Genomic DNA, 19,002 nt, shown 5'->3' on the forward strand with positions numbered 1-19,002 from the left:
TGCTAGCCTTCCTAGTGGAAGTCGAATACTAGTACAGTGGTACCTTGGGTTAAGAACTTAATTCGTTCTGGAGGTCTGTTCTTAACCTGAAACTGTTCTTAACCTGAAGCACCACTTTAGCTAATGGGGCCTCCTCCTGCTGCTGCGCCGCCAGAGCACGATTTCTGTTCTCATCCTGAAGCAAAGTTCTTAACTTGAAGCACTATTTCTGGTTTAGCGGAGTCTGTAACCTGACGCGTATGTAACCTGAAGCGTATGTAACCTGAGGTACCACTGTACTAGTACAGTGGTTCTTAACCTGTTCTTAACCTGAAACTGTTCTTAACCTGAAGCACCACTTTAGCTAATGGGGCCTCCCGCTGCTGCCGCGCCGCCGGAGCACGATTTCTGTTCTCATCTTGAAGCAAAGTTCTTAACCCGAGGTACTATTTCTGGGTTAGCGGAGTCTGTAACCTGAAGCATATGTAATCCGAGGTACCACTGTAGCATCATCAAGAGTGTTGACCCATTGGAATTAATGGACCCAAGTTCGTAAGAACATAAGAAGAGCATTGCTTCCACAGTGGCCAGCCAGATGCCTGTGGAAAACACACAAACAGGAACTGAGCACAAAACCCCTCCTGCCGTTTCCTGGAAATGGTGTTCAGAAGCATCGCTGCCATCAACAGCCCTCTCCTCCCTGAATTTGTCCGATCCTTTTAAAGCCATCTAGGTTGGCGGCCATCCCTGCCTCCTGGGGAATCAAGTTTCAAACTTTCACTATGTACTGCATGAAGAAATACTGTAGTTCGTTTTTATCTGTCCTGAGTCATCCAATGTTCAGCTAATGTTATGTGAAAGAGAAAACGCCACTTGCACAACTTTTAGGAAGCCCTCGCTATATAAATGTTGCCGGCTATTAAATCAGATTAAGGCAGGCTTAGAGGCTGTTCTGACAGCACAAGTAGGAGGACTATTAAAGGTGACTCTTGGCCTGAACCAGGTGCGTGAGGCATCTGTGCATGTGGGGCGTCAGGGTGAGAAAGCCAGAGAGGTACCTTTCACTCTTTCGTAACATCAGAACCCATAGGCATCCAGCGAGGCTGGATTCAGGATACACAAAAGGAAGGACTTCTTTACACAAAGAGCATGGCTAAACTATGGAACTCACTGCCACAGGATTTGGCGATGGCCGCTAACGGATGGTTATAAGAAGGGAGTAGAGAATGCACTTGGAGGCATCAGTGGTTCTCAATACCAGTTGCTTAAGAAACTGCGGGAGGGGAAAACGCTCTTGTGCTTGGGCAGTTTTGCCCTCCCCCCATGTATTTTTTTGAGCCCCCTCCCCCGGGTCCCTTCAATGTTCAAAGAGAGTGGGTTTCCTCCCCCCTGACTCGTTGTGATGCCATGTGTGCAACTTCAGGATGTTATGTCGGGCCCCTTCTGTCAACTAGAGAAGATGGCGACTCAGATAGCGCTTGGACTAATGAAGTCATAGACTTGTAGAGTTGGAAGGGACTCCAAGGGTCATCTAGTCCAACCCCATGCAATGCAGGGTTCAAATGACCAGAAAGAAGATTCCGACCAAACATCAGGAAGGACCTTCTGGTGATAAGAGCTGTTTGACAGAGGAACAAACTCACTTGGAAAGTGACAGAGGAACAAACTCACTTGGAAAGTGACAGAGGAACAAACTCACTTGGAAAGTGGTGGACTTGCCTTCATTGGAGGTATCTAAGCAGAGGCTGGGGACACGGGTGGCGCTGTGGTCTAAACCACTGAGCCTAGGGCTTGCCGATCAGAAGGTCAGTGGTTCGAATCCCCGCGATGGAGTGAGCTCCCATTGCTCGGTCCCTGCTCCTGCCAACCTAGCAGTACAAAAGCACGTCAAAGTGCAAGTAGATAAATAGGTACCGCTCCGGCGGGAAGGCAAACAGCGTTTCCGTGCGCTGCTCTGGTTTGCCAGAAGCGGCTTAGTCATGCTGGCCACATGACCCGGAAGCTGTACGCCGGCTCCCTCGGCCAATAAAACGAGATGAGCGCCGCAACCCCAGAGTCGGCCGCGACTGGACCTAATGGTCAGGGGTCCCTTTACCTTTACAAGCAGAGGTTGGGTGGCCATTTATCAGGAATTATTTAGCTTTGGTTTCTGCGTTGCTGGGGGTTGGACTAGATGACCCTGGGGGTCCCTTACTACTCTACAACTCTAGGATACTACTATCCATGTTCTGCTGCCTGTGGTGAATTTTTGATCACATTATAGCAGCAGTTTTCAACCTGTGGGTCCCCAGATGTTGTTGGACTACAACTCCCATCATCCCTGACCACTGGTCATGCTGGCTAGGAATGATGGGAGCTGTAGTCCAACACCATCTGGGGACCCACAGGTTGAGAAACACTGCATTATAGGAAGAAGTGATGAGCAAAGCCTGACTACTCACCTTCTTTGGCGATCCCTCATAGCCAGGTAAGATTGTCTTCCACAAACACGGTTTTAACAGTGAGTCCATAAGTGACCGTGGAGTCCAATTCTGGATCCACATGTCCTTCCACAGTGGGGACATCGGTTTCCGGGCGGGAGTTGATCATGGTGAGGGTTTGCCAAGCGTGCCTTCCTCTCAGCACGTTTCTGCCTTTCATCCTGAGTTTGAGCTTCTTTAAAGCCCATGACACCTTTGGGAAAGGCTGTTCTCCAACTAGAGCGCGCGCAAGCCAGTGTTTCCCAGTTGTCAGCGTTTATCCTACACTGTTTTAGAGTTGCCTGGAGAAAGTCTTTAAACCTCTCTTGTTGACCACCAGTATTACGCTTTCCATTTTTAAGTTGGGAATAGAGTAGTTGCTTTGGAAGACGATAACCAGGCATCTGCACAACATGACCAGTCCGATGAAGTTGATGTTGAAGAATCATCACTTCGACACTGGAGATCTTTGCTTCTTCCAGTAAACGGGCATTAGTTTGCCTGTCTTTCCAGGTGATGTGTAAAAATTTTCAGGGACACACGGCTATGCCTCCGGGTATCCTGCAGGTGGTAGCATTTCACCACCTACCTGAGACTTAGTTGGTTTTTTCAGATCACAATTCAATATCTCAGAGGCTAGACCGGGGGTCTGCAACCTTTAAGACAAAAAGAGCCACTTGGACCCATTTCCGAAGGAAAAAAAAAACTGGGAGCCACAAAACTCGTCATTATAAAAATAACTTTTTTGTCACTTTTTTATTATTTCTTTGTTTGACCGCTCAGAATTACTCCTCCTCATAGAAATAAACATTAAATTAACAAGTTACCTTTTTGTGTGTGTGTGTTCTTCACTCCCCTTCAAAACAGTGACCAGCGTACACGCCCCCTTTCAATGCAGTGACCAGCGTACATGCCCCTTACAATGTAGCGGGCGGGAAGGTGACGCCGGGACGGTGCGTGACTAACGCACACACCACCCCCATGCGACGTCACAGCCAGTACAGTGCCCGCTACAGTGGGGAGTGTCGGGGCGCACAATGCGCCTCCTCCCCTCGCTAGTATCCACCCCGGAGCCGCGGCAAAGTGTAAAAGAGCCACATGCGGCTCCGGAGCCGCGGGTTGCAGACCCCTGGGCTAGACCCACTGCTGCTCTGTGCAGCAGGTTCAGTCTGTGGCATCTCTGGCTAAGGCTGGGCAAGACCCTCGCTTGAAACCACTGAGAGTTACGGCTGGTCAGTGGAGACAATTCTGAGTGGGACATCTGGCCTGGCCCGCTGCAATGCAAGTATCAGAGCTAAAGGAACCTGGACAGATAGCCATCCAATGTCTGTTTCAAAACCTCCAATGAAGGAGAGGTCACCATCTGAGGAATCCTGTTCCGCTGTCAAACAGCTCCTTCACTGGAGGTTTTTTAAACAGAAGTTGGATGGCCATGTGTCAGGAATTCTTTGCTTGTGACACCTGAAATTCAGGGGGTTGAGCTAGACTAAAGATAAAGGGACCGCTGACCATTAGGTCCAGTCGTGGCCGATTCTGGGGTTGCATTACTCATCTCGCTTTATTGGCCGAGGGAGCCGGCGTACAGCTTCCAGGTCATGTGGCCAGCATGACTAAGCCGCTTCTGGTGAACCAGAGCAGCACACGGAAATGCCGTTTACCTTCCCGCCGGAGCGGTACCTATTTATCTACTTGCACTTTGATGTGCTTTCGAACTGCTAGGTTGGCAGGAGCAGGGACTGAGCAACGGGAGGTCACCCCATTGCAGGGATTCGAACCGCTGACCTGATCGGCAAGTCCTAGGCTCTGTGGTTTAACCCACAGTGCCACCCGCATCTCTAGAGCTAGACTAAAAGGTAAAGGTAAAGGGGACCCCTGACCATTAGGTCCAGTCGTGACCGACTCTGGGGTTGCGGCGCTCATCTCGCTCTATGGGCCAAGGGAGCCGGCGTTTGTCCACAGACAGCTTCCAGGTAATGTGGCCAGCATGACTAAGCAGCTTCTGGTGAACCAGAGCAGCGCACGGAAACGCCGTTTACCTTCCCGCTGGAGCGGTTCCTATTTATCTACTAGCACTTTGACGTGCTTTCGAACTGCTAGGTTGGCAGGAGCTGGGACCGAGCAACGGGAGCTCACCCCGTCGCGGGGATTCGAACCGCCGACCTTCTGATCAGCAAGTCCTAGGCTCTGTGGTTTAACCCACAGAGCTAGACTAGGCATAGGCAAACTCGGCCCTCCAGATGTTTTTGGCCTACAACTCCCATGATCCCTAGCTAGCAGGACCAGTGGTCAGGGATGATGGGAACTGTAGTCCCAAAACATCTGGAGAGCCAAATTTGCCTGTGCCTGAGCTAGACGACCCTTGGGGTCTTTTTCAACTTGACAGTTCTATGATTTTATTATTCTATGTGCCCCCCCCAAATTGTGAGCATAACAAAAATATGAATCCATTTGAAACGGGTCTGCTGGTTCAGGCCAGTGTTTTGAGCAAGGTCATGGAGGATGATTCATCTGGTTTGTATTGGAGCCAGAGTTCTCTCTTATCTCTCTCCGCTGCCCTCCCCCTCTTGTCAAGTCTTTCCTTAAAGAGCTAATTTATCCGGGGCGAGCAAATGTGTGGAACATCTCAGCCGTACACCGCACCAGGGAGACTTCTTCTCTCGGAAATAATGGTTGGGGAAATTGCATGTAATTGAAAAGCCTTAATGACATTAGTGTAATGAGGAGGACCGGTGACTCGAGAAGATAAAAAGCCCCGGCTTGGCTGCTTTGCTGCCCTCATTCCAGGCCTTCTCGCCTTGGGAAAGGGAGAGGACGGAGGTTTAGGAGTGCACAGAAAGATGCAGAAAGGCAGTTTGGCGTAGTGGTTGGGATGAAGAAACCTAGGGAGACCTGGGTTCATATCCTGACTCGGCCATAAAGCCATAATGACCGTGGGCCAGTGTCTCCACTTATCAGGGGTGTTGTGAGGGTAAAATGGGGTTCAGGATGAGGAGAAGCATGTATACCACCTTGAGGGCAAAGTGAGATAAATGTAATAAATAAAATAAATGAAGACGGCTTGAGGGAAACAAACTAGGCACCCACACCTTACCTTTCAAAGTTGGGACGAGTGGGGGAAGGAGGATCTGGAGGAAGGACTGGTCTGTTTTGTTGGGTCCCAAGCAGGATCAGAACCCAGAATTCCCAAGGAGAAGACCACCTTACTGTTGTAATAGAAAGTTACTGACGCACACTTGTGTGTATGAAAGGGTTAACTTTGCAAGTGAGTGTGGCTTAGCAGGCTCTTGGCAGGCTCTGCTTCCCCACTTCTCAATCTTTTTCTCTTTATGCTTGGTGGAAGAAGGGAAAAAGGAGCCATGCGGCCAGTGGCTCCCAGCTACAAGAAAAACCAAAGAAACCGAATCTCTCCAAAAGGGAGATTTTACATATAACTTGCTGCTTAAATGGAACACTCAGGACGAGACAGTTAAATCAGCCATGATAAAGTGGGCTCAAGACATTGGGCACAACATTATGTTTGAAGACTGGGAAAGGTTATGGACCACCGGTATGAAGTTTACGGCATGTAATGCCCTGAAAGAAAATATCATGAAAATGATATACAGGTGGTACATGACCCCAGTCAAGCTGGCTAAGATATATCATTTGTCTGATAATAAATGTTGGAAATGTAAGGAGGCTGAAGGGACATTCTTTCACCTTTGGTGGACTTGTCCAAAAGTGAAGGCCTTCTGGGAAATGATTTATAATGAGCTAAAAAAGGTATTTAAGTATACCTTTCCCAAGAAACCGGAGGCCTTTCTCTTGGGCATTGTCGGCCAAAAGGTGTCAAAGAAGGACAGAACGTTATTTATGTATGCAACTACAGCAGCAAGAATTCTTATTGCAAAACACTGGAAGACTCAAGATTTACCCACACTGGAAGAGTGGCAGACGCAATTGATGGACTATATGGAATTGGCCGAGATGACTGCCAGAATCCGAGATTTGGGAGAAGAAGCAATGGAGGAGGACTGGAAAAAATTCAAGGACTATTTACAAAAATTTTATAAGTTATATGAATTATAAGATTTCGCATGACTTGGAAAGGTTTGCTTCAGCAATGAAAATAGATGGTATATGAAATTAAGTTATATTAAGGAAAATATCAAGGTTTAAAATAACATCATATTTGTCTATAGAGTAAAGTGACAATAAGTAATTTAAACTTAAAACGTAATTATTTAAGAGTACAAAAGTACGCATGAAACAAGGTTACAATTTGCTGATATTTTTATTGTCAAGAATGCACGGTGGGGGAGATGTGGGGAAGTCCGGTAGAAGACTGAAAGAAGCTATGAAATGATGAATTTTTCTTTTTTCTTTTCTTTTTGTTCTGGTTTATTTGTTTATCTGACTCTGTGTTTCTATCTGAAAGAAAAAATGCAATAAAAATATTAAAAAAAGGGAAATTTTACAGCCTGCTATCCCAAATATTGCATTATCATTTTTGTAAGGAAACTAAGTACTTTTTAAGTCGTTTGGAAGCTTTCTTCTTCGTTTCACTGCCAGGAGATGGAGATTTGTCTGTTGTATCTTCTGGAAACTTTGTGAGTAAAATATTCTCTTACTTGCAAAGCTAAGTGTCTGTGATTTATTCTAGCCTAAGTATTTTTGTGGGGAACATTTGTTTAAGGGTGGGTGAGGGCTGATGTAAATCTAACCAAGTTTTAATGTGCTTGGAGCAATCACCATTGTACTTAACTCTGCTATGGAGAGTAGGACTCTCTTTTCCAAACCTCTCTCTCCAACACTTCCTCCATGCAGATGGGCTATGAGGACTCTGGGACCTCATCCTCTAAAACCTTTGTCAACCTCATTGCCACATTTTCAATTTTATTTCAATGAGGACTCGTAGCTTCTTCTTTTTTTAGAAAGAAAAAGAAGAGAGGCAAAAGAAGAAAACAAACCAGAGTTGTCAGGATTCTGCACCTTCCATTACTTCTAAATTGGCTTGCTTGGAAAAAAACGAGATAGAATCTGAGATGTCACCAACAACCCAACATACGTTTCCGATATCGACCTTCCCAATGGAATTTTTCTTAGCTCATTCAATGCCTTTATTTTTATGTTGCCTACCATATTCATCTGTCTCAAATGTGATTCTATGTACCACAATGTGTTCTAATATTAGTCTAGTGCATATCTGTTTTATAATACATTACTGTCACTATATATTGAATTGTTATGTCTACTGGGTAACATCTATTGTTTTTCGCATGGTTACAGGCCCTGTTGACTTTAGGTTTTTTTTAATATTTGAGACTGGCCGCTCCTGTGTGTTTCTGAACATTCCGTGACATCACGGAAGCTCAGCCAGTGGCTGGGCAGAGGAGATAGGTTTGGGACAGGCCATCCACAGACAACAAACCCTTCTCATGTAGGCCTTGGTGATAACAAAACAGAACTATTGCTCCCACTTGGACCCAAACTGTCCTGTTCACTGAATCTTCCCCCAAAGCATTTGGCAGTAAGTGGCCTTCTCTGGCCTTGCCTGGAGAGGTCTTTTTCTTTGCCTCTGCCCTCTCTCTGTTGGGATTTCCTCCTTAAGTGGTGAATTGCTGCTCTAGTTTTCAGGAGGCTGTTTTTCACTTTAAGGTGGAGCGAAATATCTGCCTGAGTTAAAAAATCTATAGCTCCCAGCACTGCTAAAAAATTCATAAGGCTTAATAAAACTTTGTGTTATTGCAGCAGAGGGGCTGGGGATGGGGTGGAGTGTGTGTGGAGAATGGAGAAGCAGGAACAGCCCAGCTTCTTCTTGAAGTCTTGGGCAACCCGCCACCATTTTGAAAAGAGGACATTTTGGTGCCTCCAACTTATAATTTGAGGAAGAGGAGAAATCTCTTCCTCTGTCTCGTAGGATGGTAAGAAGAGCAGGCAGGAACTGGCCAATGGCTTCTCTGCTTGGGCATCCTGTGGGAAACCAGCAAGCAGGATTCGACCTCAAGAGCCCTCTCCCCTCGTGTGGTTTGCGGCAATTGTTATTCAGAAGCATTGCTGCTTCCCAACAGTGGAGGCAGAGTGTAGTTGGCCATCATGGCTTTTAGCTATCAGCAACCTTCTCTTCTATGGATTTGTCTAATCCTCTTCCATGAATTCGTCTAATCCTCTTAGTTGGTGTCCACCACTGCCTCATGTGGCAGGGAGTTCCATAGGTTCAGCAGGTGCCATGTGGACTTTCTTTTATCTGTCCTGAATCTTCCAACGCCCATCAAACTTCCATTCCATCGTAGGAACAAAGGATAGCTATGGCACATCTAGCACGGGTTAGCAGGACCTCTGCAGGGTTTCTGGCACTGAGACCTTCAAAACAACAACAACAACAACAACAACAACAGTAATAATAACACCTTTATTGTCAATGTACAACCTGTGTACAATGAAATTAACCAAGCCTTCCCTCCCCCCCCAAACACTCAATCTGTTTACCAGCTCCATCTGGTATGCAGGCTGAGACCCTACCTGCCCGCGGACTGTCTCACCAGAGTGGTGCATGCTCTGGTTATCTCCTGCTTGGACTACTGCAATGTGCTGTATGTGGGGCTACCTTTGAAGGTGACCCAGAAACTACAACTAATCCAGAATGCGGCAGCTAGACTGGTGACTGGGAGCAGCCGAGACCACATAACACCGGTCTTGAAAGACCTACATTGGCTCCCAGTACGTTTCCGAGCACAATTCAAAGTGTTGGTGCTGATCTTTAAAGCCCTAAACGGCCTTGGTCCAGTATATCTGAAGGAGCGTCTCCACCCCCATCGTTCTACCCGGACACTGAGGTCCAGCACCGAGGGCCTTCTGGTGGTTCCCTCACTGCGAGAAGCCAAGTTACAGGGAACCATGCAGAGGGCCTTCTCGGTAGTGGCACCCTCCCTGTGGAACGCCCTCCCACCAGATGTCAAAGAGAACAATAACTACCAGACTTTTAGAAGACATCTGAAGGCAGCCCCGTTTAGGGAAGCTTTTAATGTTTAATGTATTGTAGGCTGAGCCTAGTCCATGCCAGGGAATCGTTGGCCCGCGTCCTCAGATCCAGGGAGAGAGTAAAAGAAAACACCAGGAAAGATCCTTCTTTGGAGGAAAGCAGTTTTATTCTCTGTGCACAGGAGACAGCCAGCAGAATAAATTCTGGAAAACTGACTGCCCCGAAAATACACCTCTGCAGACTTTCTTATACCTTGAGTGGGCTTTCTCCCTCCTCCCCCACGCCCTCCAGAAACTTTCCCAATCAACTGGAAAGTTTTCAACTTATTTTTAGCATGTCTATAGCCTTCTAAAACAGCTCTCCTTATTGTTCCCTATACAAGCGTCCTGCATCCCCCGTCTCCTCCCGTCTCCTCCCGTCTGTGTCTTGCATTCCTAAAGGAAAGAAAGCGAGGCTATTTCTAGCTTACAGTCTCTGTCTTATCTTGCATTCCTTCGGGGGGCCCTTTTTGCAGGTGAAGTTATTTCTAGCTAAGAAATTGACTTAGACAGAAAATATGAAGATCCTTCTTAGGTACATATGAAGATCCTTCTTAGGTACAAGGTACAAGGTATAGAAAGCATATAGAAAGCAACCCTCCCCTCTCCCTTCAGTATTACAGTATTTTAATTTTTTTTGGAAGCCGCCCAGAGTGGTTAGGGAAGCCCAGCCAGATGGGCAGGGTAATAATAATAATAATAATAATCATCATCATCATCATCATCAATCTCATTGCACTCTGTGTGCTTGGGGCATTCTAGTCATAGGGAAACATTTTGCTATCATTTCCACAGGGGGAGGACAAGTCAAGGAAGAAATCCAATTGCTGGAGTGAGGTGGCCCACCCATGTTTTCAGCAGGGCCAGGAAATGTGGACATATGCCCTGCATATAGAAGTGCCCAGGTTTTCGATAGGAATGTAGAGATCTGCCTTATACGGAGTCAGACCATTGGGTCCATCTAGCTCCATACTGCCTACACTGACTGGCAGGCACGAGTCACTCACAGCCCCACCTGGAAGATGCTCTTGGAGACGGAACCCAGGGCCTTCTGCATGCAGAGCAGTTGCTCTGCCAACAGAGATGCGGTCTTTCATCTCCCTCTTTTCTTCCCTTTCTCCGCTTCAGAGACTGCAGGAAGTTCCTTGTGAGAAGGACTCTGCCAGGCGCCCAGAGGCCTTGTTGAACAGCACAAAGCATCATGAGCGCCACAAGCTGGCTGCATCTGTTGCCTTGGAAACTGCCGCACATGTGGCCACCTGTCCCAGTTTCTGCGCTAGAGTCAGTCACCCTTGGTGCAGAAGATTAAACTAAACACAACAAAGCACCCAGGGCCTTCTGTGTATGTGGGTGTGTAGGAAGGAAGTGGGTGGAAACAAGGAGAGTCAAGGCTTCTGCAAGAATTACCGTATTTTTTGCTTTATAAGACTCACTTTTTCCCTCCTAAAGAGTAAGGGGAAATGTGTGTGCGTCTTATGGAGCGAATGCAGGCTGCTAAGCTATCCCAGAAGCCAGAACAGCAAGAGGGATTGCTGCGCAGTGAAAGCAGAGACCCCTCTTGCTGTTCTGGCTTCTGAGATTCAGAATATTTTTTTTCTTGTTTTCCTCCTCCAAAAAAACTAGGTGCGTCTTGTGGTCAGGTGCGTCTTATAGAGTGAAAAGTACGGTAAGTCGGACTCACACCCACCCACCCACACCCCTGTGCTGATCCAGCCAGCTTGGGAGCTGGCAGGACCCTAAACTAAGCTTAAATCCAGGCTGAAGCTACTGCTGCACCTGTTGAATTCATTCCCTCTTCCAATAGCCCAGGTATGGGAGGGCAATTGGCCCTCTAGATTTTGGTGAACTCCCATTATCCTTGTCCATTGGCCAGACTGGCTGCGGCTGATGGGAGCTGTAGTTCGGCAAATATCTGGAGTACCAAAGGTTTGCCTGAAACAGCCTGGTTGAAATGCCAACGTTATTTGTACAGCGGGTCCTTTGAGGTCCTCCATCCCAGCCCCCTTCCTTCTCAGTGCAGGAACCTTGCAACTCCAGCATCCATGACAGATGACCGCGTCCAATTTCTGCTTGGTCCAACTAGCTCAGCAGTGTCTATGATGCCTGAGAGCATTCCCCAAGGATTTCAGACATGATTCTTTCCCAGACCCACCCGGAGATGCCAGAATTTGAACCTGCAATGCCTGTGCTCCACCGCTGAGCAATGAGTTTTCCCTTTAAAGTGTGTGTGTGTGTGTGTGTGTGTGTGTGTAGCAATAGGAGAAAAGCTGACAGGGAAGGGCCATCGCTCAGTAGTGGAGCATTTGCTTTTCATGCAGAAGGGTCCAGGTTCACTCTCCAGGATCTTCAGGTAGGCCTGGGAATATCCCCTGCATGAATCCTTGGAGAACCACTGCCAATAAGTTCCAATGTTAACAGGCTCGATGGACCAATGCTCTGATTTCATATAAGGCACTTTGTGGCAGAGCATCTCTCAGTAGGACTGGGTCAAAGACTTCTGCCTGAAATCCCGGACAGCTTCTGCCAGTCAGTACTGAGCCTGATAGGCCAATGGTTCCAATTTCTTATAAAGCCACTTCCGAGCTGGAGAGGAGGTGGGGTTGCGGGCCCACACTCCCCGCGCACGGAGGGGCTGGCTTACAGCCCCCGGGAGAGTAAGGGAATCCTCGGGCGCGTCACCAATCGGCTGGCCGGGGAGGCGTGGCCTGGGCCATTTAAGGCTAGCACGCCCGAGGACTTTCCTCTGTTTCCCGTGCCAGCTGCTCCGGTTTCCCACCCCGCCCTCCCTTAGGATTAGTCCTTTGACCTTGCTATGGACTACGGTTGGTCGCCGTCAAGGGGCCCGGTAGGAATTTTTCCACTTGGCAAATTGGCACCAGCCATTTGGTTTTTTCGCCTACCTCGTAGCAAACGTCACAACTTTCCCAGTATTGGCAGTTAGGCATTGGCAGGGGTATTGTTATGTAGATGATGGGGGGGGAGCACCATCACCTTCCCCCAAGGTAAAAGGGTAGTCCGGTAAAGGATTCTGGGGGGTGTTGCCCTGTCCGAAGCCTATGGAGGTGTGGGCCTAAGGCACGCCCCCGAGCGGTGACCCCGGGGGGGGATCCTAGTTGACGTACTTCAGCAGAACTCCCCCCATTGGTGGTTAACCCTTACCCATTTTCATGCAATCGGGCGGAAGCCGGTTAGTTGATAGGAACCAATGCCTCCTAAGCCAGTACCACTCAATTCCTGCAATCAATAAAGTTGTGGCCTTTTATGCCCATTAACCTTAAATAATGTGTCCGTTGTCTTTATTTCACAAGGGGGGAGGGGGACTCGCCACGCAAGGCAGCTTCTTGTGTTCCTAAAACAGATCCATCCACTTCCACGTGAGTAAAGGTGAGTCCTGAAAAATGGTGCTTTGCACCATCATAGAATGGTAGAGTCGGAAGGGACCCCACGAGTCATCTACTCCAACCTCGTGCAATGCAGAAACCGAGAATCCCCGACAATTGGCTATCCGAGTGTTTAAAAAACACTTGGAACTCAGCTTTTACCTGCCCTTCTTTGCGGTTTCCTCTTTCCTCATCCTAAAAGCAGGCTAAAAGTTTGGGTAATACAGAAACGTATTTAGACACAATCAATGAGCTAATTAATTGATGAAAAAATAGATAATTAATCAAAAAGCAGCCGCCTTCCAACCCAGCCCTAATTTTGCAATCCTTTGTGCAGCGAGGTGGTTGCCGCCCACAGATCTATCGGAGGGAGATTCCCTGGTAGTTAATCAGCCGGTGTTGTCAATAACTTGCAGAGATGAATGAACCAGTGGAGGAAATCATTGAGTTGGTGGTTTTGTTTTTTTGTTTTGCAGAGAAATGGGCTTGAAAAGGAATACCAGCAAGGAGGAACAGTTCCTCCAGTTCCGAGAGGCGCAGGCCTCTTTGTACCTTGCAAAAGACCCACTGCTATTTCTGCAGCAGGGTTCCTGTCTGCTGCATCCTAAATTCACCCAATCACTCTGGAGAAGGCATGCAGGAAACGAGCTGTTCCGTATCCTTCAAAGCTAAGCATTTAGGAGCACTGAAAATGCAAGCTTCCAAGAGAATGGTGTGCACGTTTTTATGTCATGCAGTGAAACTTCCAAGTAAACCCCACACAAATCTGGAGTGAAGTCCCTAAGATGTTTGGATGGTGCCTTGTACGCCTCCTTCCTGCCACTCCTGCAGCTAAGCTGGTGCCAAATAGTTATTTATTTATTGCATTTATATACCCCCTTTATGGGATGTGGGTGGCGCTGTGGGTTAAACCACAGAGCCTAGGACTTGCCGATCAGAAGGTTGGTGGTTCGAATCCCCGTGATGGGGTGAGCTCCCGTTGTTCGGTCCCTGCTCCTGCCAACCTAGCTGTTATGTACTGAGTTGAATAGGATCCAAACTGCAGCAGTCTGATTGGTCCTAGAACAATAGGATCCAAATTGCAGCAGTCTGATTGGTCCTAGAACAATAGGATTCAGAATGCAGCAGTCTGATTGGTCCTAGAACAATGCAGCAGTATGATTGGTTGGCAGGAACCACCCAATCCTGCTCCAGATAGAAGTGAATCCACAACCTGATTGGCTTACAGTAGAATTCCGGAATTAGCCAATCATGTGCAGCCCATTGTGTAAATAATGTATATAAAGCAGATACTGTGAGGGGACATTCATTCATTCCTCCTCACCACTATGAGCTGAATAAAGAGCATGAAATCACTTTGCGACTCTGAGTATATTTCACTAGCCATTCGAAAGCAAGTCAAAGTGCAAGTAGATAAATAAGTACCGCTCCAGCAGGAAGGTAAACGGTGTTTCCGTTCACTGCTCTGGTTCGCCAGAAGCAGCTTAGTCATGCTGGCCACATGACCTGGAAGCTGTACTCCGGCTCCCTCGGCCAATAAAGCGAGATGAGCACTGCAACCCCAGAGTCGGTCATGACTGGACCTAATGGTCAGGGGTCCCTTTACCCTTTACCTTTATACCCCCTTTATCTTCCAAGCAGCTCAAGGTGGTGTACATTGCCCCCCCCATTTCATCCTTACAACAACCCTGTGAGGTAGGTTAGGCTAAGAGATGGTGACTGGCCCAAGGTCACCCAGTGAGCTTCATGGCTGAGTGGGGATTCGAACCCTGATCTCCCAGGTCATAGCCCAACACTCTAACCATTATGCCACACTGTCTTATCAACATATTGCTCTGCTTTCCATCGGACCACATCAGCGAGGCTTAGAGGGGGGTCTGGGCATCTGGACAGTCCAGGACCTCCATACACACTGCCCAATCTTGCAACCCGGGAAAGATAATTGGGTGCTGCTAATGCAGCAAAAACAACGTAGGAGGCAGCAGTTGTGAGTTACCAGTTACTGCAGCCACAGCAGGAGCTGTGATTCTCCCGTGGTTTGACTTCACCCTTGGAGGCAAACTCCATTGTGTCCTGTGTGTGCGCACACTGACATGTGTGCATATTTATATACACACACACATAAAATCTGCCAGATCTCAATGTACGTTCAGGCTCATTTCCAGTACCCTTTCCCTCTCAAAAGCATGTTTTGCAGGTGGAAGTACGGATGGCAATGAATGAGGTTTTCGCTCTCTCTTTTTTGCCATGGCTTGTCCAGCCTCTCCACTTCAATCTGCTATAAATTGCTCTACTCTCTGCCAAATGTGTGACAGCAAAGAGAGATCCCCTTGGCTCGGTGCCAGCCTCGTGGATATAATCACAGCTGCCAATCCAAGCGCACCAAGGCGAGGGAAACATGTCACTGGCAAGAGCATAAAAGGAGCCCTGAAGCTGCATCAGGCCAGGGACCCATCTATTCCGGCACCCTCGTCTCGCAGCCGTCAGCCAGAGCTGCTCTCCCCTCCTGCAATCCCCAGCATCTAGAATTCAGAAGCATTACTGCCCCTGAACACGGAGGAAGAGCATAGTCATATTCCATGGGAAGAGGGTGAAATATGGTGTTAAGGTGGGGGGAACGAGTAGCAGGAGACTGGTATGGAGGGTTGAAATATTGAAGTGCCCAGGAGTCTTTTTTTTTTTTAAAGGGAGACTGTTCATTGGGTCCAGGCAGTAAACATGTAGGGAGGAAAATGAGCATCTGTGAGCATGTGCAAAGTGCCTTTCTCTCACTACTGAATAATTGCAGCCATTGGAGGAAAGGTTCTTAAGTTAGCAGACTAGGATGGCCAGCTAGGCTGTGGGCTTCAAATGTTCCAACTCTTGTCAGCCCCATCAAGCATGGCCAGTGGTCAGAGATGACTTTAAATGGTGTTAATATTGGGTCGTTAAATTATAATATTTCCTGTCTTCGATCACATTTTATCCAGCAGTGACAGGTGAGCAATGGGATGAGTGGGCGGAAGGCAGGGAGCCCAAACATTCATTGAAGCCAGATTGATGGAGCTAGGGGGACGCGGGTGGCGCTGTGGGTTAAACCACAGAGCCTAGGACTTGCTGATCAGAAGGTCGGTGGTTCGAATCCCCGCAACGTTCTCGGTCCCAGCTCCTGCCAACCTAGCAGTTCGAAAGCACATCAAAGTGCATGTAGATAAATAGGTACTGCTCCAGTGAGAAGGTAAATGGTGTTTCCGTGTGCTGCTCTGGTTCGCCAGAAGTGGCTTAGTCATGCTGGCCACATGACCTGGAAGCTGTACACCAGCTCCCTTGGCCAATAAACGAGATGAGCGCCGCAACCCCAGAGTCGGCCACGACTGGACCTAATGGTCAGGGGTCCCTTTACCTATAACTCATTAGCAGAGTACGTGCATCACAGACAGAAGGTCCCAGGTTCAATCCCCGATGCCATCTTGAGGTAGGGCTGCAAATGCCCCTTCTCTGAAACCCTGAATGGCTGCTGCCGGCCAGTGTAGGAAATATCGAACTAGATGTGGACTGTGGCTGTGACTCAGCATGAGACAGCTTCGTACCTTCTCCATATTCCAGACGGGCTGCCTAAACCGGAATTATCACTACATAATGATAATCTTTATGGAAGCCATTTAAGAGGGGAGCCTAATCTGTTTTTATGAGGTGACTTTTGAAACTTTCAGTGCTGGGCGATGGGGACAGGCGAGGAATATTAAGGGGCAGGGAGGGGTGTGTGTGCGTGCGTGAGTGAGTGAGTGAGGGAGGGAGAAATCTTCAATCTAGTGGCTGCTTCTCCCTGTTAATTGGACACCTAATCCCTGTAGGGTTGAGACAGCAGCGTGCTTTCCTGGGATGGGAATGAGGAAGGGCGTCCAATTAGTAGAGTTTTATGCAATTGAGGCTGGATTGCAAAGCAGGTGATTCAGGGAAAGGGGGGGATTGAAATGTATGACAGGTGAGACCCCCGCCAATTCCCTTCTCCTCGGCTCATTTGTGGGCCAAATTACCTGTGAGGGTCCCCCCATCATTGTCTGCTGCCCCCACCTCCCTTCGGAGAAGAAGAGTTTGGGATTATCAGCGCCTTTGCATACATCAGCTCCGAATTGTCATGCAAATTCTAAGTGCTGCTTTGTTCAGCCTCACGGAGCTTCTGGTAAACAAAGCCCCCCAGATGCGCTCTGGATTTAAGTGCAGGGACAGAAAGTCAGGCCGGCTGTCATTCCTCGCCTGTCCTTGAAAAATAAAGGCAGGGAGGATTGTCGAGCTGGAGAAAAGTTGCAGGAAAGGGGGACTGAAACGATCAAGGAGCTGAAGCGAATCCCATGTGTGGGTGTATATAGTTATGACTCCTTGGCTTCTAAGGGGTTTTTTTTTGGGGGGGGGGGGTTGCTGTGAAGAAGGGGCACAATAAGATTATACAGCGGGACAAATGAGGGATGGTTGTTTAATACAGTGGTACCTCAGGTTAAGAACTTAATTCGTTCTGGAGGTCCGTTCTTAACCTGAAACTGTTCTTAACCTGAAGCACCACTTTAGCTAATGGGGCCTCCTGTTGCTGCCGCGCCGCCGCTGCATGATTTCTGTTCTCATCCTGAAGCAAAGTTCTTAACTCGAGGTAATATTTCTGGGTTAGTGGAGTCTGCAACCTTAAGCGTATGTAACCTGAAGCATATGTAACCCGAGGTACCACTGTACTAGAAACTGGGGGCATGCAAGTGAAGGGATAACTAAAACAAGATGGTCAAAACCAACTACAGTGGTACCTCAGGTTACATACGCTTCAGGTTACAGACTCCGCTAACCCAGAAATAGTATCTCAGGTTAAGAACTTTGCTTCAAGATGAGAACAGAAATTGTGCTCCGGCGGCATGGCAGCAGCAGGAGGCCCCATTAGCTAAAGTGGTGCTTCAGGTTAAGAACAGACCTCCGGAACGAATTAAGTACTTAACCTGAAGTACCACTGTACTTAACCCGAGGTACCACTGTACTTATGATTGCCAGAAAGGCACACCCAGAGGAAGTTGGATTTCACGCGATCTGCAGGAAATCCTCTCTGTGAGAGCTTCTCCCCCTGTGTCCAGTCAGTTAAAGGGGCTCAGCCTATATAAGCTGGTCAGGTCCCCAGTCTGTTATCTTTCTTCCCCCTGCTATCTGATCTCTTCCCTTTGCTGCTTCATCCGTGACTAGGGATGTAGGACATGTGCTGAGTCTGAGTCGCAGCTCAGACTCCACTTCTAATCTAAACCATATACAGTGGTACCTCTGGTTACTTACTTAATTCGTTCCTGAGTTCCGTTCTTAACCTGAAACTGTTCTTAACCTGAAGCACCACTTTAGCTAATGGGGCCTCCCGCTGCCGCGCAATTTCTGTTCTCATCCTGAAGTAAAGTTCTTAACCCGACGTACTATTTCTGGGTTAGTGGAGTCTGTAACCTGAAGCATATGTAACCTGAAGCGTATGTAACCCGAGGTACCACTGTAACTACATTTGGAGGGGTCGGCTCTTGTCAGTTTATTACATTGCTGAGTTACACTAGTCTAGACTAAGGGGAACATTATGCAAGCTGGCTTGTTTTTAAACTAGTGATGCGGGGCACAAGGAATTTCCCATCTCAGGGAAGTCTTCCCCCTTGAGACTTTGGCAAGCCATGGGCACTTAAAACCCATGGGCTTTCAGCTGGTCGTCTTTAGCCAGTCCAATCTCAATGAGGAATGGGCCCCACGTATTTACACAATGGGCCCCACGTGATTGGTTAATTCCGGGTTTCTCCTGTAGGCCAATCAGGTTGCGGATTCACTTCCACCTGGAGCTGGATTGGGTGGCTCCTGTGGACCTATCAGACTGCTGCATTCTGGACCCTATTGTTCTAGGACCAATCAGACTGCTGCCTTTTGGATCCTATTCAACTCAGTACATAACAGGAACTGGCCTATGTTCTTCTGCTGACCCCCTTGAAACTGAATCACCTCTCCGTACTCTGGGTGTTCAATCACAGCACCATTGCAGGCAAATTTCTCCTTGAAGGCCTTTACCAGTTTCTTTTTATCATAACCATTGGCAATGCCCTAGACTGTGGTGAGGGTTTTTCTTCATTTCTCTGCTGGATCCTTATATGGATGTAACCCTCAGTCCCAGCAGGAAGTAAATCATCACCCTTACTTGCATCAGTAAAGGG

The sequence above is a fragment of the Podarcis vaucheri genome (assembly GCF_965113315.1).
Source record: "Podarcis vaucheri genome assembly, chromosome: 7".
Taxonomy (NCBI): domain Eukaryota; kingdom Metazoa; phylum Chordata; class Lepidosauria; order Squamata; family Lacertidae; genus Podarcis; species Podarcis vaucheri.